The following is a 15,969-nucleotide window of genomic DNA, read 5'->3' as shown; positions in this document are numbered from 1 at the left end:
CCCACCCGTGCTGCAATTGAAACTTAATCACAGTCCCGGTGGTACGGGGACCATGAGCTGCACGGGGGTCTCTCCTGGTCCTGCTCTTCTGCCCTGCGCTCTGTTCCTGCAGCCGCTGCTCACGGACCCGCCTCTCTCTCCGTTCTTGCTCGAAGACTGCCAACTGCTGGCGGCAGCACTCCGCACGCTCCGCTGCGGCTGCCCGAGTTTCCTGAGTGAACCCCATGAGGTCTCCTCCGGTGGGGTCCCACTCGAACTGCGCTTCTTCCAGCGGGAGCGGGGTCCTCTTAACGGGCTTCGGAGCCGGAATCAGGGGCTCGCACAGGGGCCTTGCTTTTTGGAGTTCCAGTTGGTAGTACTCCGGTGGCCATATAAAGGGCTGCCCATCCGGGCACGTATGCTGGGCAAATAGGTTTTCACCCAGGTGTGGCGCTGTGGATGCTGAGGGCGCGGTGGTGGTGGCGGCGCCCGGGTTCGCCAGGCCTTGCGACCAGGCCTGGGGTACCCTGAACGTAAAGGGCACCGTGAAGACGGCGGCGCCCGGGGTTACTTGGCCCAGCGACCAGGCCGGTGGCTCAGTGGAGGTAGAGGGCGCTGTTGGTACTGCGGCGCCCGGGGGTACTAGACCTTGCGACCAGGCCGGTGGTGTTTCCTGCTTTGCCGCGCTCAGGGTTGAGGCGCGTGACGTCACAGGGGTCGCGGCCGCGGCTTCTGCTTGAGGCCTTGTCTGGAGCGGTGACGATGCAGCGACGGGCACGGCAGGGGGAATTTCGGGCTCTGCGACGGGGAGCTGGGGCAGGCGCGCGGTTTCTCGGCTCGGGGTAGTGACGTCCCCTTTACCTGCCTCCATCTGTTCAGCTCCCTCCTCGGCGCCGTCTCCGGCCTTCACTCCTCCTGCACCATCCTCAGAGGCGGTCTGTCTCCTCGTCTCGGGTGGCGTGCTTCGCTGGCGGGTTCCAGCCTGCTGGGCCATCTCTCTGCTCCATGCGGCCAGTACGTCCCGCTGCACTCGGGCCATCCTCTGAGCCAAGCCCTCCAGTGCGGTCTGTGCACGCTCCCGGTCTCGGGGGAGCTGTGCCAGGATCTCCACCAGGCCTTCTGGGGTTGTCGCTTGCAACAGGCTCCTGACCACTGGGTCGGTGCTGCCTGCCTCTCCCTCCATCTCCGGGTACGGCTTCTCCGGAGTCCTCTCCAGACTTCTTGTCTCCGGGTGCGCTCTCTCCAGACTCCCCCAGGCTGCACCCATCTTCGCTCTTTTGTTCCGTCCCCGCCCACATTGAAGGTGGGCCCGGGGCAACTTTGTGATTGTCAGTTCCAGGGGCAGTTCTCTCACGCTGATGGACATCTCCAGCATCACAGTCTCCGTTGGTGGGGGCGGTTTCCGCTTTTGGCGCCATTCCTTGACCTGGCCCACGATGGGAGGTGACCTCTTGCCACCCTCTGGCACGCCCATAATGGCGTCCGCTCTTCCAAGGCGGGAAATCTTCTGGAAATGGCGGGAATCGTCTCCCAGTGGCGGGAAACTCCGCGGATGGCGGGAAAAAGCTGCAGATGGCGGGCAACCGGCGGGAAACGATCCGTGATGGCGTCCCATGGCGGGGACCCTCTGGAACCGGCGGGAGACTTCTTCTTGAGGTAAATTTGAACTTTTCTTCAGGCACGCAGTACCCGGTGGTTGCGGGCACGAAATCCTGCCGACTACGCCAAAGTTGACGCGCCCCCTGGGCCAGTGCTGTTTGGGGATTACCCGGAGCCGGATCAGATGGGGGTTGTAGTCTCCGAGTGGCGGCGACCCGGTCCGTGCCCAGGGTGTCAAACTCAGTGTGTGGCAGTCTTTACAGATGTTGTTAAATGTTCTTAGTGTCGACTACGCCACCCGTTGATTTGCGGTCAAAAGGCCGCCGCTGCAGCAGGGTCCGCTGAGGCTGTTGGTATGTGTGCAGCTGTGGTAGTATAACCCCCAACGGGAGGGGTATAGCCTCAGGGGGTCAGATGTAGAGGATGGTGGTTGTGAAGGTGCAGGATGATCAAGCAAGAAGACTCAGAGTCGGGCTGTGCAGTTCAGGGGTTTTTACTTACGGGTGTTCTTATGGTCACTCTGGCCTGAAGCGACCACCCGAGCCGTGCTGCGTCCACCAGGTCCTGGACTCGGCCAACCCCCAAGCAATTCTGGAGCGTGGTCCTGAGCTCCTGTCTGACTTTCCCTCTCTTCTGGCCGTTCTCACCAGGGATCCACTTATGTCCGGCTCCCTCGGGTCTCTTGGTGTGTACACCTCTTCTGGGTTCCCTGACCCTATACTTGGTATGCCTTCCTAGTGGATTTAGTGAGGGTCGTGGCAGATCCTGCCCACGACCTCCGGTCTCTGGCTGAGGATTAGTGGCCTCCACCAGCTTGGGATCCGGTACCCTGGGTGCCAACCCTTCACCCTGCTGTTTGTATTCTGGGGTCTTGGGGTTCCTTCTTCTTCTCTCTGGGTCCTTCTGACTCCTCTCTCTCTCTCTCAGACTTGGCCTTTGAGCTGGGCCCAGCCGGAACCACAACTCCCTGTCAGCCCTTCTGGCTGAGCTTCTCTGCTCTGCTCCTCAGGCTAAACTCTGACAGACTGACTCACTCTACAAAAGACCCTGTCCTAAGATGGTGCCCACCTTATATACTCCCTCTATGTGTGAGCTCAGGTGACCAGCACCCAATGAGCTCCTAGCATTACCCAGACTGCTCCCCCTATCTGCCCCTACACTACTGGGATGTTCCACCCCCCTCCCACTCCAGCCAGGGACAGACACTATCGTACCTGCACATATATTGGTGGGAGTACCGTCGATCTGTCCCCCGGAAATGGGATGTGTGTAGTGTATGCAGCTATCTGAGCTCAGTTCCACACTCCATCCTTACCCGGGAGTGGAATACCACACCTCTGGCTTGAGGTGTAATACCCCTGTAGCAGCCGAGTCCTCAGGGTGCTACACTACCAGACGAACATGAGGAACCAGGAAGATCAAGCTGAACAAATCTTCTAAAATCCACTTTTTATTGGGTCATACAAAAAATATTTTAAAAGTCCACCTTGGAGAAGAACAGCAAACGCGTTTCGAACTAAAGGTTCTTAATCATTGCATAGCAAAAAAACAGCAAGGAAGTGGTATTTATATGTCATGCCCTGCTATACACCTGTTCAAGGCTGAGTTAATCAGAAATTTAAACACACATACCATGTTAAAATCGTATAGCATAGAAACAATGCATATAAATGTAAATAATCCAAAAGAAAAAGAAAAGAAGAAAAAAGGAACATATATATATAATAATAATCTATAAATGATCACTCATAATGATACATCAAATCATGTCTGATGTTTAAACCCGCTGGTACACGTGTATTTAAAGTATAAATCCACCAACTTTCTCTATTAAGGAGCTTTCTCCTATAATCATCCACCAAATCTCCACCAATCGCCACGGCCCACGGAGGGGACACCACAGTCAGTGAATCCTTCCTTATTTAGTATAGAGTCTACCAATACTTTGGGCGTATTAGCCCAGCTGCGAAGCAAGCTGCACCGCCTGTGTATCTAATAATAATTTTTAACTGCATCTAGCCTAGGCAGACTGTGGGGACCCCCAACCAAACCCAGATGCTCTGCATCTAACCCAGCCAATCATTTGATAGTATTGCTAGTAGCAGAGTTGCATGGGCTCTAAACCTTGCATAGCCTTGACATTTTTTCAGATCGATAAGGATGACCCAACTCGTGTTATCTGTAACATTTGTCACCAAAAGCTAAGTAGAGGCCAAAAAATCCATAGTTTGAGTACTTCATGCATGAACCGTCACATGGATATGAAGCATAAGTTGCAGTGCGAAGCTCACTGTGCTACAATGCGGCCTAGCGGGCCGGGACAACCACCATCTGCCCTACCTGTGTCATTCTGGGGAGACTAAAAGCTTGAGGATTTTGGAAAATCACCTCACCAACCATTTTAAGCAACTCTGGGACAATTGATGCCACTTAAGTGGTGTCTGTGCCACAATTTTGGGAAAAAATGGAGACTCTTTTTGGAGTCCCCTTGCTGTGTTTTACATGACATTGCCATCGTCAATTCCAGGTGGGTCGGGTCTCCCCCCCCCTTTTAACCGTAAGAAACTACATACACTATGGCTTGGGGTAACACAGATAGTTGAGTCTGAAGAGCTGTTTACTCATACTATAGCCTGGGAATCAGAGGTCTGCTCCAAAGCTCCAGTGTCTGCTAGTCAGCGGAGTAGCCACCGCCTGTAGATCTAATTACAATTTTTTTTTTTCAAATTCAAGTTTTTTTTTATTTTTGTGTTGAAAAAGTACAAGAAAATACAATATACATAGTAAAAGGGGTAGTATAACTATAAATCTATGCATAACGACAGTACATTGGGGGGTACAGGGAGGGTTTTCCATCAATATCCAGATCAAGCATGTATTTTTCCATATGAAAGATAGAGAGAGAGGGAGCGGACCACGGCAGACCACCAATCAATAGAGTGCGATTATGATCATTGTTGTGCCGACATCACGGATAACTTTAGTTGGGGGCTAGATGGTAGGCGTCAGAGTTTTGCAAATCAATCCAATCCCTCGAAATCACACAGTATCTATCAGCATCAGCCGGTGAGATGGCAATCAGATGCTTCATCCTATTAAGGAGTGAGATCTCCGCAAACCATTCCTCCACAGTGGGTGGGTCTCTGCTTTTCCAGTGTTGTGGAATGACATTCTTAGCCGCCTGTATTAGGTAGCCTATTGATGACCTTTTATAACTACGTTTACTTATTGGTAACATTGATAAAAGGAGGGCTTCTGGCGTATTAGGAATAGTCAAACCAGTTATTTTCTCAATCATGGGAACCACCTTTGCCCAAAATGCATTTATTATAGGGCATGCCCACCATATGTGTGACATTATCCCTTCCCCCTCCCCACATCTCCAACATCTATCTGAGACCACTGGATACCATCTATGAAGGACTGCTGGTACCCGGTACCATCTAGAGATAATTTTGAAGGAGGTTTCCTGAGCTTTGGACCCTATTGAGGTTTTATGTGTTAGGAAGAAACATTTATCCCATTGTGAGTCAGAGAAGGACTTCCCCAGTTCCCTTTCCCATGTGTGACACCCCAGGGGTCTGGTTGCCACAGTGATAGAGATGTTATGTCTGAGAGCAGGTGGGAGGTCCTTTGGTCAGGGATCCTGTGCATGCCACACCTCCTGCCCAGTCTTGGGAGGGGAAGAACTTCCCCTATATAAACCCGGGGCTGAAGCAGGGTTAGGAGTCAAGGAGAGTAGAGACAAGAGACAGTCATAGGAAGAAACAGCTGGAGCTCAGTGGGAGCAATACTACTACGAGTCAGGGGCTGGCAGCTGCAGAGCTCGCCCTGACTGAGAAGCTTTCTTACCGGACCCGGCGTCCGAGGCTGTGGGGACTAACTCTTACCCAGCAGCAGAAGCCGACCGGCAGGGGATTTCAGGTCCTCAGGCCCAGAAACCCGAAGGCACGGTCACACGTGTGGGACCAGCACCGCCATCGTGGAGCGGAAGCCAATAGAAGGCCCCGAGTCACCGGCCATACGGGTGAGCACCACACGGTACACTCAGGGACGTGGGCTACTTATATCCGCTTCTAGCAAGGTAGCCAGAAGAGTACAGTCAGTTTGGGAGGCCTACAACTCCGCCTGGCCAGGGGAGATCCCATCTGCTCAAGGACTGACCAGGCCCCATTCGCTAGCAAGTACTCCGGGAGGGTCTATCGTTGTTACCAGTAAAGACCCTGAATTACACCGCACCGACTCTGAGTGGTTCCTGCTACCCCCATCTTCCACGTCGGCTGCCCTGAGGCCATACCCCTCCCGTTGGGGGTTATACTATCACGCTGCACAATTCTACACCGGCCTCAGCGGTCTGCCCTGCAGCGGCAGCTCCATAGCTGCAAATCAACGGGTGGCGTAGTCGACACTCAAATAACATCTATCAAGACTGCCACACACTGAGTCTGACCCCCTGGGCACGGACCGGGTCCCCGCCACTCGGAGACTACAACCCTCATCTGATCCGGTTCCGGGTAAGCCCCCGTGCGCGAGACGCTACGAGACACAGCAGGCCCAGGGGCGCGTCACATGCACCGCAGAATCCTGGCCTAGTGTCAGTTACCTGGGCAATGAGGAGATTATACAGTAGGGAGATGGAGTGTGTAGGGTGTGACAATGATAGGCTCAATTTTTCAAAGTTTGTGAGATCTCTATGAAGATGTGGGCGTTTCTTCACAGTTGAATAGAAGTGTTGTAACTGGCTATATTCAAAATTAGCCTTCGGGGAAGTGGCTCTTCCCTGTAACAAGTCATTGAGGGGGAGCAGCGAAGTATTGGAGATGACATGAGAAAATAATATCGGATGAGATTTATTTGAACCGAGAAATCTATTTGCAGATAGTCCTGGTGGGAAATCCGGATTATCTGAAATCAGGAGCAAGGGGCCCTGGGGGTCGATTGAGGATAAGCTTTTTTTTGGGGATCTCAAAGCCAAAGCAGTGGCATAAATACTATATGACATGAGGCCAAGAGAGGGGACAATTAAATGGGCGCACCATGGGAGAGTGGTAAGAGCTTTAGGACAAATGGATGGAGCTATTTTGACCCACAATTTCCCCTCCGAATGATGGAAGAAGTCCACGATTCTAGCGTGTACTGCTGCCATATAATACCTTCTACAATCCGGAAGGCTAAGGCCCCCCTTTTGTTTGTGTCTGATCAGAACGTCCCACCAAATGCGTGGACGCCCACTTGCCCAGATAAATCTGCAAAAGCTACTGCGTAGTCTTTTCCAAAAATTTGAGGGGGATTACCACGGGAATGGATTGGAAGAGGTTTAAGAGTTTAGGTAGGATGTTCATTTTTAGTATATTTATTCTGCCGAACCAGGAAAAATCCTTCACCGGCCAAGAAGTAAGATCTCTATGGAGTTGTTCAATAAAGGGCCCAAAATTAAGATAAAATAGACGGGAGAGGTCTCTATGAATATGAATTCCTAAGTATTTGATACCCTGTGAGGGCCAGGCAAAGGGAAAGTTGGACTGGATGGAATCCTATATGGATTTGGGGAGGGAGACATCGAGGGCCTCAGACTTCGCTGTATTGATTTTAAAATTTGACCATGTAACAAAGTGATCTATTTCAGCCATAACAGCAGGGATGGATATATGTGATTGAGTGATATATACTAGTACATCATCAGCAAATGCAGAGCACTTGTACTCGGTGCCTCCCACCTCAATCCACCTAATATTGGGGTTATGTCGAATTGATGAGAGCAGGTGCTCCGTCACTAGGATGTATAAGAGAGGGGACAGAGGACATCCCTGCCTTGTCCCATTGGTGATTATGAAAGGTGATGATAATGTTCCATTTATCTGACGGATTGCGATACAGGGCCATGATTTTGGTTATAAAAGGGTCCCCTACCCCAAGGTTTTTAAGAGAATAATATATGGCGTGCCAGGAGACTCTATGGAATGCTTTTTCAGCATCCAACGAGAGTATCTAATTACAAATTTTTAACTGCATCTAGCCCAAGCAATACTTTGGGCCTAGTAGCAGTGTCTGCTAGTCAGCGGATTATCCCAGTTGTTAAGCAAGCTAAACCACCTGTAGTTTGGACACTTAATTTTTTCAAAGGAAATGCTTCGGGCCCCCGGGACACTCAGTGAAGAGCATCGGGGAGGCACCCCAAGGCACAGGGGCTGGGACTGGCGGTAGGACGCCTTGCGGTGGACCGCCAAGCTCGATCCTTATAAAAGCTTTTTAACTGCAGCAGCTTTAGTGGACGCTACTGGAGCTGGAATTACGCGGCTGCTGGCATGAGACTTGCCCTTCAATAGATCCTTGTAAATGGATTTAAAGTGTATTCATTCAAATTAGAGAGACAATTTAAATTAAAAAGCTTAGACCTGCCTCGACCCACCAGCGGACAGGCACCAGTACTGGGAGAGGGGGGCTGGCCGTCAGGGTCCACCGCGGCTCTGGCACAAACCCGGCGACACGGAGGTGGCACGGGCAGGAGCGGACTGGCCGTGTCGGCTTCTCACTTTTTTGGTTTTAGAAGGGCATGACATGCCTATATCTGTGTCTCCCCCTCCTTTTACTCCTCCACCTCTTTTCTTTTCGCATGACTATATGTACTTGTCACTTTTCCATGTGTTAGTTGTGTCTTCTGAGCAGTTTGTCAGCTTTTGGACACCTTTGAAGGTGTTTTCTAGGTGTTTTCTATGTGTTTCTATGTGTTTTTGTTTGCCTGCCATTGGTTTTAACGGACAGTTCGGCGAACATACGGGTGTTCGACGAACCGAACCGAACTCGAACACTACGGGGGTGGCTCAACACTAGTCGACATGAAGGTCTGATCAGATGGAGAATAAGCAGCAGAAACCGACTCTGATCAGTGAGACGTCAGCGGTAAGTGCCTGAATGTAAATATTATTCAGTATCTGCACTGTGTGACTTGGAGTGATAATATTATCTGTAAAATCCCTTAGGTTGTGTGCCCACTATGCGTTTTATAAAAATGCTTGGTAGAAGGTCAGCCATGTTCCCCAATGTTAATCCGCATGTGCTGTGCACATGCTGCGGAAATTTCCGCTGCGGATTATCATTGCGAAAAAATCCTCAGCACTACCAATTATTTTGCGGAAGCTCGGCGTTTTCACTGCCATTGACTTGCATTGGAACGCATTGAATCCGCATCACTGCATCTATACATGCAGAATCCATACGTTTCAATGTGCGGATGGTACCCGGGTCTGGAGAAGAGGAGACTCTCCTCCAGACCCGGGTACCATAGAACCTGTAAAAAAAGAATAAAATAAAAAATAAATATTGTACTGAAACAATGGATCCTGGAAGCCTGTGCTAGCATTTCTCCTGCGGTGTTCCTATCAGTGTGTCAGGAGTGGGAGAAGAGGGCGGCATTGGCAATCCAACACAATGGGCAGCACTTTAAACACATTTTATAAGTGGTTAAAAACTTGTAAAAAACTCATGAAAGAATAAAGTTACATTAAAACCAAGCACACCATTGTTTTTCTTATGAAATTCTCAATCAGTTTGATGTGTCACATGACCCTCTTCCCATTGAAAAAAATAAAGTTGGATCCAAAATAGCCGACTTCAAAATGGCCACCATGGTCACCACCCATCTGGAAAAGTTTTCCCCCTCCCATACACTAATGTGCCACAAACAGGAAGTTGATATCACCAACCATTCCCATTTTATTTAGGTGTATCCATATAAATGGCCGACCCTGTATAGCTTCCTCTGCTGTTATGTACAGCGTTGTCCCTTACATAACGTATTCTTGTTATTTTTTGTCAGTCACAGCGCCCTTTTTTATTACATAGTCGTCTCTTGTTAGATATATAATGACAGCTGATGGAGCAGCCGGTGACCAGAAGACCAGTCCATCAGCTCCTCCATCAGAAAAGAAGCTTTCCCATGCTCCTTTAGCCGTCATTGCATTATATATCTAACAAGAGAGGACGCTATGTAATAAAAAACAGGGCGCTATAGATAATCCAATATGTAAGGGACGGTGCTGTACATAACAAGAGAGCACTGTGTAATAAGAGCAGGCAATATACATAATAAAGGAGGCTATGTAACAGGTATATATGTGTGTGTGGTTATATATACATCTGTAGCTTTGTCGCCATAAAAGGTGGGGGGCCCAGACACATTTCTTGCACAGGGGCCCCAAGCAGTCAGTGTCCGCCCCTGCATTTACGTATATCTGGAAACGGTGTGATTTTCATGCAAACTGCATCGCCTCCATCTTGTGCCAGTTTCCTCTCTGTCTTCATCCTGTGCCTTTTTTGAACTGCTTCCACCCTGTGCCAGTCACTGCACTGCTTCCACCCAGTTACAGTAATTGACCTGCTTTTATCCTGTGCCAGTGACTGCATTGTCTCTACCACCTGCCAGCCTCTGCTCTGCCTCCACCCTGTGCCAGGCACTGTCCTGGTTTTCCGTCTGCTTAAAATATAATAAAAATTTATCACACTAGCCTACAAAGCGCTCCACGGTGCAGCACCGCCCTACATCTCCACTTCATCTCTGTCTACCTCCTACCCGTCCTCTCCACAGTGCTGGACCTCCCGACATCTCCTCATCTATGTGCACCTATCCTATCCACAGAGCTGCACCGCCTTATATCTCTTCTTCATCTCTGTCTACCCCAAACCATCCTCTCCACAGTGCTGCACCGCCCTACATCTCCTCTTCATCTCTGTCTACCTCCTACCCGTCCTCTCCACAGTGCTGGACCTCCCGACATCTCCTCATCTATGTGCACCTATCCTATCCACAGAGCTGCACCGCCTTATATCTCTTCTTCATATCTGTCTACCCCAAACCATCCTCTCCACAGTGCTGCACCGCCCTACATCTCCTCTTCATCTCTGTCTGCCTCCTACCCGTCCTCTCTACAGTGCTGGACCACCCGACATCTCCTCATCTATGTGTACCTATCCTATCCACAGAGCTGCACCGCCTTATATCTCTTCTTCATCTCTGTCTACCCCAAACCTTCCTCTCCACAGTGCTGCACCGCCCTACATCTCCTCCTCATCCCTGTCTACCTCCTACACGTCCTCTCCACAGTGCTGGACCGCCCGACATCCCCTCATCTATGTCTACCTATCCTTTCCACAGTGCTGCACCGCCTTACATCTCTTCTTCATCTCTGTCTACCCCCAACCTTCCTCTCCACAGTGCTGCACCACCCTACATCTCCTTCTCATCTCTGTCTACCCACTACCCATCCTCTCCACATTGCTGCACCACCCTACATCTCCTCCCCATCTCTGTCTACCACCCTTCCAGTCCTCTCCACAGTGCTGCACCACCCTACACCTCCTCTTCATCTCTGTCTGCCTCCTACCCATCCTCTCCACAGTGCTGCACCCCCTTACATCTCCTCTTTATGTCTGTCTACCCACTACCCATCCTATCCACAGAGCTGCACCGCCCTACATCTCCTCTTCATATCTGTCTGGCTCCTACCCATCCTCTCTACAGTGCTACACTGCCCTACATCTCCTCCTCATCTCTGTCTACCACCTTACCCGTCCTCTCGACAGTGCTGCACCACCCTACATCTCCTCTTCATCTCTGACTACCTCCTACCAGTCCTTTCAACATGCTGCACTGCCTACATCTCCTCCTCATATCTGTCTACCACCCTACCAGTCCTCTCCACAGTGCTGCACCACTCTACATCTCTTCTTCATCTCTGTCTACCTTCTACCCATCCTCTCCACAGTGCTGCACCGCCCTACATCTTCTCCTCATCTCTGTCTACCATCTTGGTCTAAATCTACTGGTTACAATCTTGTGCCGGCGGTTCCTCACCGCCGCTGCGGGATTACACAGCATTTCATGTCGCTGTTGTCGGATTGTGATACATGTTGATGTAAAGTAATTATCTGTTTTCTGCTGGAAGTTACAAATGAAGTTTTATTCTTTCCTTCTAGAGAGTGTGTAACATTTCTACTTGTCTTACATCTAAGCCCTTTACAAACACAGCGGGTGTCGTGTGCCGAGTATGTTTAAGGATAAGTTTCTCTGCTCGGTGTGTGACTAGAAAATGCAGATTTCCCATCATTTCAGATGGTGCACACAGATCCTGGCCGCCTGGTGTAGACAATAAGGATTCACGCCACGATTTAACTTCTGCAGGGAACCAGACCAGAATCTCCAGCTAGGAGGACCCGAGCCAGCTCCAGCTGCAAGCAATCAGCCCGCTATGCTATGCAACATAGAGACAGAAGGCAGACAGACGGACAGACAGGAGAGAAGAATAACACAAAGGAAGAGTCACCGCCGGCAGTGTCCAAAACCTACAGCACAGCATTACTCCAAACCTATCATCAGTCTGTATGACTATCTATCTATTATCTATTATCTATCTTTTATCTATCTATTATCCATGTATTATCTATTATCTACCTATCATCTATCTATTATCTATCTATTATCTATCTATTATCTATCCATTATCTATTATCTATCTATTATCTATCATCTACCTATTATCTATCTATCTATCATCTATCTATTATCTATCTATTATCTATCTATTATCTATCCATTATCTATTATCTATCTATTATCTATCTTTTATCTATCTATTATCCATTTATTATCTATTATCTATCTATTATCTATCTATTATCTATCTATCATCTATCTGTTATCTATTATCTATCATCTATCTATTATCTATCTATTATCTATTTTCTATCGTCTATCTATTATCTATCTTTTATCTATTATCCATCTATTATCTATCTATTATCTATCTATTATCTATCATCTATCTATTATCTATATATCATCTATCTATTATCTATCTATCTCTATCTATTATCTATCTATCTATAATCTATCTATCCTATATATACTGTAATGCAGCGGCTTGCAGCATTACTGTAATGGTCCAGGGTGTGTTCTGGCTGACCATGTACCTCTCCCTCAGAAGGACTGATCACATGACTGTGACATCATTACAGGTCCTGTGTGCACTGAAGGATATTTAAATCCTGGTGCTTTTGAAACAGTGTGTGAAAAGGCGTGAGGCCTAGAGAGGACTGGTAAAGCCGGACGAAGTCTGAAAGGCAAGGGCTGAATCCTTGTGTGTAAGAGATGCCAGTAGCCTTAGAGGGCAAGAGGCTTGGAAGACAAGAGTCCTGAAAGGCAGAGGCTGGATCCTTGTGTGTGTAAGAGATGCTAGTAGCCTTGGAAGGTACGAGGGCTGGAGACCCCCATCTGGGAAGCCGAAAAGCCACAGCTGTGGCAGAACAAATCTGATGGAAACTGCTAGACCCGGCAAAAGGTAAAAGCGGTGCGTTTTGTGGACATTGATATAGTTACTTTGCTGAAGACTGTAACTGGAGCCAAGTGGGACTGTCTGCCACTTGAAAGGCTCTTGGACATTATATGTGTAAACATGCCGGTGAGCCACTGAGATGGACTGTGTGATAAGCAGTTATGAAGTGTAATAAACTGCTGGATTTCATGTTACTGGAAAACGTTGCATGTCTGCTTTAATTGACCCGGTAAAGCGAGTTCCCCTCACCATGATCAATAGCGCTGCCTTACATGTGGTTGGAGAATGTGAGCAACTGCAGCCTGGTTGCTAGGGTCAACTGCAGTCTGGTTGCTAGGGGTAACGGCACAGGACGACGAGTGTGGATACAAGTATCTTGCTGTGGCTTGGCGGGGTCACGAAGATTAAAGCATCTTGCTGTAACTCGGCGGGGTTACGAAAATTGTCCTCGCACTCAAACCTGGTTTGCTGTGGCTCGGCGGGGTCACGAAGATTAAAGCATCTTGCTGTAACTCGGCGGGGTTACGAAAATTGTCTTCGCACTCAAACCTGGTTTGCTGTGCCTCGGCGGGGCCACGAAAATTTTCCGGGGAGAGAGGTGTGAAGTGTCTAGTGTGAACAGTGTACCGCGATGGCTGTGAACGGAGAAGCAAATGAAACTGAAGCTATTGAGCGATTAAAGTGCCGGTTAAAACCGCAGCAGGTATTTGAGAAACATCTAGAGGACATGGTGCAGGAACGGCAGGAGCTGTTGGCACAGTATAGAATGGCGGCAGTGGACCATTCTGTGAACTCTCCGGGGGCGCCAGTATTGTCCCAGAGTGCCCGGGGAGGTGATAAGAGATGTTGTGAACTGGGTCCTTAGACTATTGCTGATTTTTTTTGTAAAAATCCCCCTACAGGTGTGGGTGTCGAAAAGGGGGTGGAGTCTCAAAAGAGGGCGGGTTTTCAAAAGAGCATGGAGTATAGAAAACCAAAATTTGTTACTGGTTGTGCGTTGGTACGGCCTAAAAATGACAATTTGACCGTTAATAACGGGGTAGCTCCAGTAGAAGGGGTTGACGTCAAGGTGGGAGGTGACTTGTTGGTGCATGACACCATGGGGAGTGACACAGACCCCACAACTGACGGTGACACTATGAAAGTAGAAAGAGAGTTCAGTCAGAAGGGGCTAGACGAGGGGAGAAAATCCCCCTCTCGTCGTCGACGGCGCAAGGGCCACAAAAAGGTTGCTCCTGTAGTCTTTGCTGAAAGTGAAAATGAAGAAAATGAAATGCTGTGTGCCTTTGTTCCAAGTGTGGATCCTCCTTTAGAAGCAGAAGAGGAGGTGACGTTGCCAGTAGAAACCTCCGGTACAGTACTGAGACAGAAGGATCAGAATCTGACAGCCCTGAAAGGGGAGGCGGCCAGTCAAGACCATGAGCTGGAGCCTATCAGGCAGCGGTATCAGAGTGACGAGCAGCAACTATGGGAAAACCTGGAGAACGTGTCCTCAGACCAGCGGAGCCTGGAGTCTGAGCGGCAGAAAATATACCAGGTTGTGAGGAACTTACAGTGAGAACTGGAGGGAAGCAGTGAGGAAGTTAACCAATGGAAGGAAATGTTCCAGGAAATTAAGGAGGACCGCTGCAAAACCAAGGAGGAGGTTTTTCAATTGGAGATTGACAAAGCGGAGTGTGAAGATGAGTTGCGTGAGGTGAAAGATTGTTTCACCTGGTACAGTTAGAGCTGTACCTGACGTGTAGCACCCTGAGGATTCGGCTGCTACAGGGGTATTGCACCTCAACCCAGAGGTGTGATATTCCACTCCCGGGTAAGGATGGAGTGTGGATCTGAGCCCAGAGAGCTGCATGCACTACACACATCCCATTTCCGAGGAGCAGACCAACGGTACTCCCACTTAGAAATGTGCAGGTACGACCGAGTCTGTTCCTGGCTGGAGTGGGAGGGGGGTGGAACATCCCAAGTAGTGTAGGGGCAGATAGGGGGAGCAGCCTGGGTAAAGATAGGAGCTCATTGGGTGCTGGTCACCTGAGCTCACACATAGAGGGAGTATTTAAGGTGGGCACCATCTAAGAACAGGGTCAGTCAGTCTGCCACAGTCGGTCAGTCTGTGAGAAGCCAGAGGAAGAGGAGCAGAGCAGTTCAAGGCCCAGAGAGAGAGAGAGAGAGGAGAAAGGAAGAAAGACCCAGAGGGGGTGAAAGAAAAGGACTCTGAGAACCCAAAGTCCATCATCGGGTGAAGAGTTGGCAACTGGGTACCGGATCCCAAACTGGTGGGGGCTAAAGCACACCCTAGCCAGAGACCGGAGGCCGTGGGCAGGATCTGCCACGGCCACCCACCACATCCACCCTGAAGGCAAACCACATGTAGGGTCAGGGAACCCAAGGCCAAGGGTTTCCCAACAGAAGGCCCGAGGGAGCTGGACCTAGGTGGATCCCTGGTGGGGACGGCCAGAAGACAGGACAGGAAGGAGGGCTCAGGGTCACGCTCCGGACTTGCTTGGGGGTTGGCTGAATCCAGGACCTGGTGGACGCAGCACGGCTCGGGTGGTCACTTGAAGCTGGAGTGACCGGAACATCAGCAGTAAGTAAATACCCTAAACTGCACAACCCGACTCTGTCTTTAATTACCATCTATGCTGCACCACCACAACCCCCATCCTCTGCACCTGACCCCCTGAGGCTATACCCCACCCGTTGGGGGTTATACTATCAAAAGCTGCACCAACACCATCAGCCTCAGCGGACCCTGCTGCAGCGGCGGCCGTAGTGACCGCAATACAACGGGTGGCGTAGTCGACATAAAGAACTTTATAACATCTGTAGGACTGCCACATACTCTGAGCTTGACACCCTGGGCACGGACCGGGTCACAGCCACTCGGAGACTACAACCCCCATCTGATCCGGCTCCGGGTATTCCCCTAAAGAATATGGCCCAGGGGGTGCGTCAACTTTGGCGTAGTCGGCAGGATTACGTGCCCGCAACACCCGGGTACTGCGTGCCTGAAGAAAAGAACGAGTTTACCTCAAAAAGAAGTCTCCTGCCGGTTCCGGAGGGT

The sequence above is a fragment of the Phyllobates terribilis genome, unplaced genomic scaffold (assembly GCF_046119375.1).
Source record: "Phyllobates terribilis strain yellow unplaced genomic scaffold, ASM4611937v1 Scaffold_8__6_contigs__length_399053987, whole genome shotgun sequence".
NCBI lineage: Eukaryota > Metazoa > Chordata > Amphibia > Anura > Dendrobatidae > Phyllobates > Phyllobates terribilis.
This window is presented reverse-complemented; position numbering follows the sequence as displayed.